The 11,384-nt window shown below is 30.7% G+C and overlaps 1 long non-coding RNA gene across 1 annotated transcript; it reads left to right on the plus strand.

Moving 5' to 3' along the window:
• Positions 1-9,317: 9,317 nt before the first annotated feature.
• On the plus strand, positions 9,318-10,627 carry LOC113389094. Its single transcript, XR_003368208.1, has 4 exons — positions 9,318-9,840; positions 9,924-10,112; positions 10,286-10,416; positions 10,517-10,627. It is a non-coding gene; the product is annotated as an uncharacterized LOC113389094 (long non-coding RNA).
• Positions 10,628-11,384: the final 757 nt, after the last annotated feature.

Consider the following 11,384-nt stretch of genomic DNA (forward strand, 5'->3'; position numbering starts at 1 on the left):
AATGCTCTTACGAATATTGGTACCCTATCACTGTCTAGGTCGGTAGATTCAAATCCAGCATTAGATGTAAAGTTACCAGAGATCACGTTACCCAAGTTCAACGGTGATTATAGTGAGTGGACCCAATTTATTAGATCTTTATAACTCGTTAATTCACAACAATAACACAAAGTTGCTGCAAGTCCAAAAGTTGCACTCTCTAAAGGGAGCTCTACTATCGTCTGCTGCAAAACTAATATCATCTTTAAGCTTAACAAATGAGATTTACACTGAGGACGGCCTATGAGCTACTGTGTAAGACTTATGACATTAAATTTTAAATACTGAATTCCCATTTGCAGCAGATCGACAACATACCACAGATACACAAAGGAACAGGCACAAAGTGCGAGGCAACAAATACGTGTTCTTTCAACTGAATATGAACCAACTAAACATTAGGATCTTATTCTGTTGTATATGCTAAACAAGAAGGTTGACAGCCATACTCGCATGGCATGGCATGGAATTTGTCCAGGAATGGAAAGTTCTTCTAACGGTAAATCAATTTTTTTCCTTTCTGGAGCTGCGGGTTTGTGCCTTAGAGAACTCATTCTAAAGAGAAATGAAGAGAAAGAGAAATTCTAAAATGGTTCATGTTAGTACAGTGAAAAGGGTAGTATCTCCGTGTTGTTGTTGTAAGGGAAGTCATCCATTGTACAAATGTTCCAAGTTTAAGGAGTTGGAGATTTCAGGGCGCAAGGATCTGGTGTTAAAGCATTCACTGTGCATTCGTTGTTTACTTCCTGGACATGATGCTAAGAGGCGTAGTTTTAAAGGTGCTTGCTATAGATGTAAAGAGCCCCACAACACTTTAATTCATGATGAAATAGTTCTTCGTCACCATCAACTAGCCAACTCAATTCTGGCAACAATATTCTTTTAGCTAGTCACAATAACATACAAACTTTTCTTTCCACAGTCTCTCGATATGAATGAATTTGATAGTTATATATCTATTATTAGTATTATACTATTTTGCAGATTTTACCTGAAGCCAAGTACATTGAATTGTTACTCATTTGTATTTAGAAGACTATTGGAATCCTGAGAAGCGTATCAGAAATTTGAAGTTAAGGTAATTATACTATTATTTTGTTGTATGGTTTCATTTGGTTGTAGTTAATAAAATCAAATAGATCTTAAAAATATTACACTTATTTCACAAATTTTGTAAATATGTATTATTTAAAGAAATTGGGATTGATTTGATTATTGTTTTACATTATATTTAGTACATTTATTCACTGAACAACCTGTGTCTCTTCAGCACATCAGGCTACTGGCAATTTATATGCATTTGGATTGAGTATTTGTGAATAAAAATTAATTTGATTTATTATAATATATTGATTTATAATAATAATTATTTCTTTCAGATGTTTGTCCAATTGGCGTCATGTTAATACTTTAAACCTCTTTGGAGTCTTGCAAACTTTACATTTTAGTACTGATATTTGTTCAAATTTCAATTGCTGTAGTGTTTATTAGAAAATAGTATTATTACAATGTCAAAGTTTTGTGTGTGAAGTGATTTTTGTGATACATTCCAAGGAGTTTTTATTATCGTAGTATGGATGCTGACTTCCAGCTAATCAAGAATGATTGTAAGCCGCTGTGGTAAGTGATATTTATTTAAATGGCATGCTCATATATAATACGATCACACCAAATTCGCGGAAATATGATTGATTTCAAGCAGTGAAGCCAATAACACATATTTATTTCAATTTAATCATGTTTACGCTATTGTCTTATAATGTTATTTATAGCTGATAACATTGGCATATTTCCATTACATGTAAATGATTCCTAATTTCTCTAAAAGTTTTCACACTTTTATTAAGCTAGTTTCATACAAATTAGTTTTCTTTTATGAATTTGTTAAGGAATTCGCGATTCAGCTTTTTATTTTGATACTTTCTTGCAAATTGGTTTCTTTTTATGAATTAGTTAAATGTTTTAAATATCTGTACGCCTTTTCTATTCATTCAGTATTTGTTTATTTTACAATGATATTACTGAGTAGTTATTAATTAAACAATAGACCCAATATTAGTATTTGCTTCGATTGAATTGTTTTCAAAATTATATTAGAACGCATTTGCATGCATGTTTTTCATAACATACGTTTAAAATTAGATTGAATGACTTTGATTACTACTTTGATCATTTAATTAACTTCCCGAAGGGTAGTTATAATAATGGGCCGAACATCGGAAATGAAAATTTTTGCATTTTTCGACGTTTTGGAGGTTTCTGAACATTTTAAGGCATACCTCAGAAATCTAATGAATGTGTGTGTGGGTGTGTGTGTGTGTTTCGTATGTCCGCTTTTTTTCGGGCGCACGGATCAACCGATTTGAATGGTTTAAAAAACATTCGATTTCTATTGATAGGGAGATGTGCTGATTAGTTTTTGGCAAAGGCAGGTCAAGCCGTTACGGAGATATGGAGCAAAGAGTGCGGAAAATAGAAATCGAGTTTTTGAGAGAACGGATCATCTAATTTGTATGATCCAAAAAACATTCAGTTCGTAACGACGGGGAAAAGTGGTTATTAGTTTTTGGCAAAGGTAGGCCCAGCGGTTTCGGAGATACAAAGCTAAATGTTAAAAAAATGACAGTTCAGTGAAATGAAATGACGAACGGTTGTTAATGTTGTGGAGATAAATTGATTTATGATTCACATTTGATTTTGATTGCTCAGATATGACTAGATAGCAAAATTAATGAAAGTTACAGTATTTGTAATAATATATTTGAAAGCGTTTAAAATTTCTCGAATATTTCATTACGGTACGGGAAGTTCCAGCAATTTGCTTTAAGGCACGATGCCATACACCTCTAGTTTACTTTTGTCTGATAAAGATCTATAAATGCATTCGCAACAATTTGTTTTACAAAACTTCACTTTAAATGCAGAATAATTGGAGTGTTACATAATTCCATATCTGTAGATAATAATCTGTCCGAATTTATAGATTCATACATATTCAATTCAACATTTACAGTCCGTTTGCAATACATCGCACTTTATGCAATGTTTATTCTTTATTAAATGCACGTTAATTATTTGTGTATATTTGTAGTAATTATTGAATTAAATATATGAATGTATATATGATTAATTGATGGAACTTATCATTTGCGAGCAATCAAATCGTTAATTAAAATGTTTCATGTTTCGACGATGATGATTCATGACGAACAAATTTAATTTTGCCTTAAAAATTATCTTATTTATCAATTTTTATATGAAAGTAGTTGAATTTTTAGTATTGTTATAAAAATTACTTTATTGAACAATTTTACGAAACATCTGATCATGCTAAAATACATATTATTAGCAGTGATGTGATTCGATTGATAAATTTGAAAATAAAATCAGTTTTTATGAAATTTACTTTATAAAATGGCTACTATTTTCAATTATTTGACAGTCGATTTACTTTTGCTATTAAAAAACGTGCAGGTAATTTAATTTTAAAAATATTTTATCAAATTAATTTTTATATTCCGACCTAAACAATATGACTTAATAATGAAAATTTCATAATTTAACAATTTCTTTATATCATACTTGACAATTTATTCGTCAATTATTTTATCAGCGAATAAAATAGTTAATTACAAATTATAGCCATAAAAATAATCAATTCCTCGAATATATATTATTATCTACCTGAAATAATTTAAATAATTTTTGTTTTCATTAAGATTTTGCAATATTCATAATTTTAATGTTATTTAATGGATTTCAATGATTCTGCATTTTTAATCAGTTCCAACATAGTTTTTAATTACTTGCAATTTATTACCGTAGTCCGAGAAAAACCTCGGGCAATTAAAATGTTTTAACAATAAATATTTTGTGATTTAACATATATTTTCTCATCATATATTTGATCATTGATATCTAGATTATTATTTTCCAATCCGTTTCAATACTTTTTAGACGATTTTTATAACGAAGATGAAACCATTTGTCGTCTAGCTTATTAGGAAACAATAGCATGAACCATGTATATATTTTGTTTTGAACTAAAAATAAAATGTTAACTTCAATAAGCTATTTAGTAAATGAAATCTTTTCTTACCGAAGTAGGTATTTCGTATTCCGCCTCTAAGAGTTGATCGCAAACTAAACTTCCCTGGCAAATGGTTCAGAATCTGAACAAAAGTTTTTTTTATGGTACTCTGATCTATTAATAATGATTTTAAAATTTGTTTATTCTGAATTTCTAATGTCTTTTTTATCTAAACAAATTTTAGAGCTTTTATTTAATAGATCAGTATCATTGAAAACTTCTATTGTAGCAACATACTGAAATTTGAAACATGTTAATTCATCGGAAGAATCGCGTTTTAATTTGTTTAATAATAATGTCGATTACTCGATAAAATATATTCACTTTGAACAAACTTTCAATATCCTGAATATGAATTTGCAAATCTTGTCAAAGTAGCGTATTACCTTCCTCTGACGAGTTTTAAAAAATTCATGATTGATAAATCATTTTCCTACTAACTACACTATTTGCGTCTAATTTGAAATTTCCAAATTTATGCCAATACCTTTCTAATTCTTAACAATTTTTTTTTTAAACTATAGATGTGGCGTCGATAGTAGTAGAATATTACTATTTGTTAGGTTTGATTGATTTTTCGAAGGACCAATGATTTGTTGTAAAACACTTTATTTGTAATATTAATTATGTGTTAACTTCCCGAAGGAGAAGTTTATGTTTTTATCAAAAGATCCGATTTGCTAATTTTATGTTTTCTCGACGTTTCAAGCCATTCTGAATCGAATGAGACTAACATTTGGAAAAAGTATATGTGTGTGTGTGTGCGCGCGTGTGTGTGAACAATTTTTTTGCCGTAAATCAACGTTTTCTCAAAAACGGCTGGACCGATTTCCAAAATTTAAAAGCCATTCGATGTATCTCGATGACGACTTAGGGTTTATGAGTTTTGTGCGACGATCGGCCAGGCCGCTTCTTTGTAAATCGCAGACAAGTGAAAACTTTTTCGTCCACGTTTAGCCAGCAATTCTGAATCGATTTTGAAAATTCAAAAACCGTTCGTAGGTATTGGTTGGGAATCGTGCTGATTAGTTTTTGGTATAGATCGGCCGGGTCGTTTTCTTGTAATAAAGTTTGAAAAAAAAAATTCGACGATTTTTATAATTTTTTTTTGCGGTACATACCATCGTCTTCTAGATCATACTAAAATATTACGGCCCTACGACACTATCGGTTTAACTTTAAAAATTCGTCAAAGTTTGCAAAAATTGGTATCGATTTTTTGGCATTTAATCGACGTTTGCTTAAAAACGCCTGAACCGATTTTAGAAATTTAAGTCATTCGATGTATCTCAATGAGCACTATAGTTGGTCAGTTTTGTGAGACGATCTGCCAAACCGTTTCTTTGTAATTTGAAAAAAAGTGTTAAACTTTTCGTCCACATTTAAGCTCATTCTACCGAATCGATTAAAGAAAAAAACTGTTCGAAAGATATTAGTTGGGAATGATACTGATTAGTTTTTGGTGAAAATCTACCGAGCCGTTTCCTTGTAATTAACCGTTGAAAAAAATATTACGCCGATTTTTATGGAACTTTTTTGGGCGATATATACTATGGTCTTATGGATCTTACTGAATTATTATGGCCTTACTAGTAGTTGAATTTTAAAAATTCATCAAAGTTTGAGAAAATGAGTAGTTTTTTTGACGTTCGTTAAAATTAAAATTAGACGATTTACTTGGTATAACGCTAGAGTACTTGATCTCAATGTACATCTAAACCATTAAGTCCTACCGAAACTGGTTCAATTATAAAAGTTATTAATTTTTGAAAATTTGCTTTTAGAAAATACTCGAGTTAACGTGTTTGTTCGTTTTCAATTATGTGTAATAAATCTACTCGGAATACGTTTAATCGCTCATAAATTAATTTATATAGTCGATTATTTACACATATCAGAAAGTTCATGTAACTTGCCTCAAGGCAAAATACCAATACCAACTAGTTTTTATTACAACTACAAATTATATTTGTATTTACAATGTTTTCAAAGTTTAATTTTTGTATTGATTGATTTTATTTTATAATAATTTTTTATTTAGATATTTGATTTCTTTCTATATCAATATATCGGATGCTGTGATTTTGGTGTGAACAATTACAATGGAAAACCAATAATAAAATAATTGTAGTTTGCAAACTTCTTTTTATGCGAAATAGGTACATTTTGGATTTCAACAAAACGGAGTTTTAAAGCAAGAATGGCATCAGAGAATGTCCTGCACATTCCGTCTTTTTATATTATGTCCAAAATAATTAAAAATTCATAAACGATTCAAAGTGATTAGTTAAAGAATATATCAGTATCATAAAGAATCAGTCAGTCTGTTTTTATCCTTCTGCATGAACTGTTGTGTTATTATTTACATAAACTTTTATCATAAATTCTACAGAAAAAGAGTTCCTTTATATGTCGATTGAAATATAAAAATAATTATAATATGATTTTACGTTGCAGTTTGCCGACAGACAGAAGCTCAAACAACATGATAATGGCGCAGGTTCTTTCGGAAGCCGATCGGCCATTATGCAATGCTGCGTACAGAGAAGGACAACTATGTCATGTGCGAGTGCGCTCGAGTACTATTTCGCACTCTATTCCACGCATAGGATTAATGCGCAGGACAAGGACAAAGATATGTCGCAGGGGCAGGCCACGCCCATCACCGCCCATCACCTATCACCTAGTTGCTCTCCCCACCACTCGAATCGGCCTGCCATTGCTAAAGGATATCATTTCGTTTTCGACTGCGGCCGTGTACGGTGTACGGTTTACGGCTAGAAGGGTCTCGGCGAAATGGACGTAGCCGACCGGCTTGTTGCGCGAGTTCAACATTGTTACGAATTGAATTCAGTTTAATAGTGCGATAATTTTATACCTATTAATTTCAAGTGTTTGTAATTGTGCCCTTATCAAGTCTAATTTACATGAGAAATTGGAACTGATGCAGCACCGTTTACAGGAGAAAAGGTCAGTGATACATATTTCTTATATTAATTTCAAGGTTTTCGTGTTGATTTTGTGGGTACCGATACCGAATTTCCGTAATACGAGAACTTGTAGTTTTATTTTCAGTTTTGATCATTTTGGCTTTTCATTATACAAAATGAATTAATTGCGTGGACGCAATTACTGCGGCTTCCGAGTACATTTTGATTTATATATCGCTAGAATTTTCTGAAATGTTTGAAATCATCCATCCATTTACACGTTCAAATATTAGTTTAAAGTAGACTGCGTTGCTTAATAGATTTGCAAGAAAAATGGGGCGGCAATGGGTCAGTGGTTAGGATTTTTTCAATATGCCAAAAATCACGATTTCTTATTAACACAGCTCTTAGATTCTTAAAATTATTTTGCTATTGGTACATATTTGAACCACCAGTTTAGTTTTTTATAAATTTGTACATCGTTTTAACATAACATTAACCCTCCGTCGGTCGGAGTGGTCTGGCCGGACTTTTTTCGACTTCAATTAAAAAAAAAGAATATTTCTAGTAATCCTATCGACTTGAAATTTCTTGACTTTTCCTAAAATTTCATTAGCTGTCGATCAATAAAAAAATCAGGAAAAAATGTACAGAAGGATAATTATAAGGATATTAACTTTCTTATACTTTGAACGGTCGGAGTGGTCTGTCCAGACCACCCATACATTTTGTATGAAATACACGCTTTTTGATATATGTGAACCAGTATGTTGTCTTTTTTCTGGTATTTTCTATTCAAACTGCATTTTATATATTCTTTGCTATGTGTTGTAACATGGTGCATGAATGTTAGTATTTTCACGACGAGAGTTCCTTGAAAACCTACCAAACTTATTGGTTATCGCAAACATTGAAAAGCGGATGAGTAATGCGCACATTATCAACGGTTTGTTCTCCCCGTACTGCGTTCGAAAATTTTTTTGGCAAGCCCGTAGCCGGTAGTATGCAGTTCAATTGAAATTATATTTTCACTTTGAGTTTCACAGCTCATTTCAAAGGCGACGCAACCCATTTCGTGTTCAAGTGCCAAAATTGTTAAAAAAAAAAAATCCAAACTATTTTTTCCAAAAATTTCAAAAAATTTTGAAGCTTTACATAAATTTAAATTATGGTAATTTAAGTTCCAGCAATCAGCAGCAAGGCATGATGCACCACTTGTTTAACCCTCCGTCGGTCGGATATTTATTTATATGAGATAAATGAGTTTTTTGTGTCTTTATATATTTACGATTATTATTAATAAATATTTATAGTTTAATTTTTTTCTTTTTCTTACCGTCTTTTGCATGTGTTGAGCTTGCTTATAATAAAAATATTATATATTATATTATATTATATAAAAAAATCGTTGCATTTTTTGTTAATTTTTCTGTTTTATATCAATGAAAAACTATATTTATTCTTTTTCGGCGCCTTTGAAAACATTTGAAAATGAGAACTGTTTTGATAATTTTGATATATTTTTGTTGAAAACTTTGAATTTTTTTTTCGAAGCAATCGCGATGGGCGAGATAGAATATCGGAGCGAGTATGCGCCGCGTCGGAGTTTTACGGTTAAACTGTATAAATTTGGATACGGAATCCATAACAATGTGAACAATGTTTGTACTTATCATTCAAATCTGTATAAAATATCTGATATTTGATGTACATAATAGATGTATTAATCAGTTTTGGAATACAAATGATTTATTGATTTTTATTGGATCTCGGACCACTGGACCTGTCAATATGCTAACAAACATTCATTTATCTTTAATTTTTGCTCATGAAAATCAAATTTAATTTCACTTGAAATTTTTAATTCATTGATTCTTGAAAAATTGAAAAGTGAGTTCCTAGACAATATACTGAGTGAGTTTGCCATTCAATTTGTTAGCTACAAGTTATAATTGTAAAGTATATTTAGGTACATTGATTTTATTATATTTCTAGCTGACAACATTCACTATTCTAACCTACAATATTTAAAGTAATATATTTTTATATGTGAATGGCAAACATTATCTCGTAAAAACTTTATAAGTTAAAAATTCAATGTTGTTGAGTTTTCTTAATTTGTTTGAAATATTTACATTGAAAATTATTTTAGGTTTATATTAATTTGACAGTTTTCAATTTTTAGATTGAAGGAAATTGCATTGCAATCCACTGATATTTTTAAATAGATGACATTTACTCATTACATGTCTTACAGTTGATTTTTCTGCTAATACACACTAGAAGCAACATCATGATTTGAACAAATCGTCGTTTGCATTATGAATAATACATAAAAACTGTTTGGGAAATCTTTGAGATCGACATTGAAATGCTTGTTGTGGCAAATGATTCATAACAAAAATTCATTTAACTTGGAAATTCACAAGTGCCGGCGCTACCGCGCTTAACGATGTGGCATTATGGACTTGCCGACATACATATTGTGGAATAGATGCTCTGCAATTCCTACAGTGAATGAAACAATATCGACTTGCCGATATACATATTGTGGAACATGTGCATTCTTGAAAGAAATAACAAGGGTGATGCTCTAAAAATCGTACATTGAATCAAACAATGTGGACTTGTCGACATGCATATTGGGTAATATGTGCATTCCTGAAGAAAATAACGTGACAAGCAATCGTGGGCCCTAACTGAAGAGAACCATTTCAAAGAATGGAACCAATGTATTCTTACCGTAGGATTTCAAAGAGGCTGCTGCTTTTATTAAATTAGGTATGTTTAGCTCGAATATTTAAAATAATTCATGTACTCTACTCTTTAAATAACAATAGTTTAATGAATTTATTTTATTTCAGAAATAATCCTCACTCGAACAATACAATATACCTTTGGTGCATTTGGTGCAAATGGATTGGCTTGAATAACTAAACACGTCAAGACGAGAACTGTTGGAAGAAAACCAGGCAAATCAGAGGATGCATGATTTCAAATCCTAGAATTACTAGTAAATGGCTACCTAATCAAAGACTTTGAATCAAATATAGGTAAGTTAATGTTAAACTGCTTGATAATATTTAAAAATTTCATCAGTGATGAATTTATATTACAAATTTAATTTACTCGAGTATTGCAGTCAAATAATATAAATGATTTAAAAAAATTGTCGGTAATTTTTTATATAAATTTGAATAATTAATGTAATAATTTTTTTTTACAGAGAATACCGGCAATGCAAAACAAAGAATATTAGAAAAACATCATTAGCTATGAAATATGCTGCAGCTGGCTGCTACTGCAATTCTTGGTCAACTCTCAAAATAAATGGAAGGCTCTCGTGCTTCTTGATAGGTACAACAATTAAATTCAATATTTTATTCAAAATAAAACAGTATATATTTTTTTTTATTATTATTATTATGAAGTTCTTAAATTCAATTTTCTTTTACAGTGAAGGTTTCGAAATAGACAATGGATGGAAGAGAAAAACCACACATGAGTAGTACTACATATATGATACAAAATTTAATGCAATTTATTTTATATTCCAGTTGAAAGTGATGACAATACAGCCATGGACTTCACTGTTACGGTTTAATAGCACAATTGCGATGATGCAAATTCCTTGCAGTGAGTAATGCCTTCCAGATATACAGTTCATCCTGCGCCTCTTTTTTAACCATTGGAAAAGGTATTTCATGGAATATAATATTTCAAATGTACTATTAAATAAGTTTGGTTGTCTGTTAAGAAGTTTTGAGCAAGCACTGTTTATTTTTCAATTTAAATAAATGCCTATTATTATTCAATCAATGAAGATTATCACAGATAAAATTTGATAAACTATTGATTCGAATAATTAAAAGTAGTAATATTTGAATGTAGATAATCCCTGTGAATTACTGGTTTAAATAATTGCTAAAAGTTGTATTAATTTGACTGTAGATGACACTGTGAATTACCGGTTTGAATAAATGTTAAAAGTAGTGAAATCTATTGGTACATAGGTGGCGCTTGGATATTATTGGTTCGAATAAATGCTAAAAGTTGTAATTTTAAATGTAGATGACGCCTCTAGAATGCTGCTGGTTCGAATAATTGCTAAAGTTGTAATTATTTGAGTATAGATAACGCGTGCGATTTACTGGTTTGAATAATTGCTAAAAGTTGTAATTACCTGAAACTAGATGGCGTCTGTAAATTACCGGTTCGAATAATTGTTAAAAATTTGTAATTATTTGAATGTAGATGGCGCTTGTGATTTACAGGTTCGAATAATTGCTAAAAGTTACAATTGTGAAGCTGTCTACTAAATTCCT

This window comes from Ctenocephalides felis, unplaced genomic scaffold (genome assembly GCF_003426905.1).
Source record: "Ctenocephalides felis isolate EL2017-DRISC unplaced genomic scaffold, ASM342690v1 CF-g0.4_SCAFFOLD_03573, whole genome shotgun sequence".
Classification (NCBI taxonomy): Eukaryota; Metazoa; Arthropoda; class Insecta; order Siphonaptera; family Pulicidae; genus Ctenocephalides; species Ctenocephalides felis.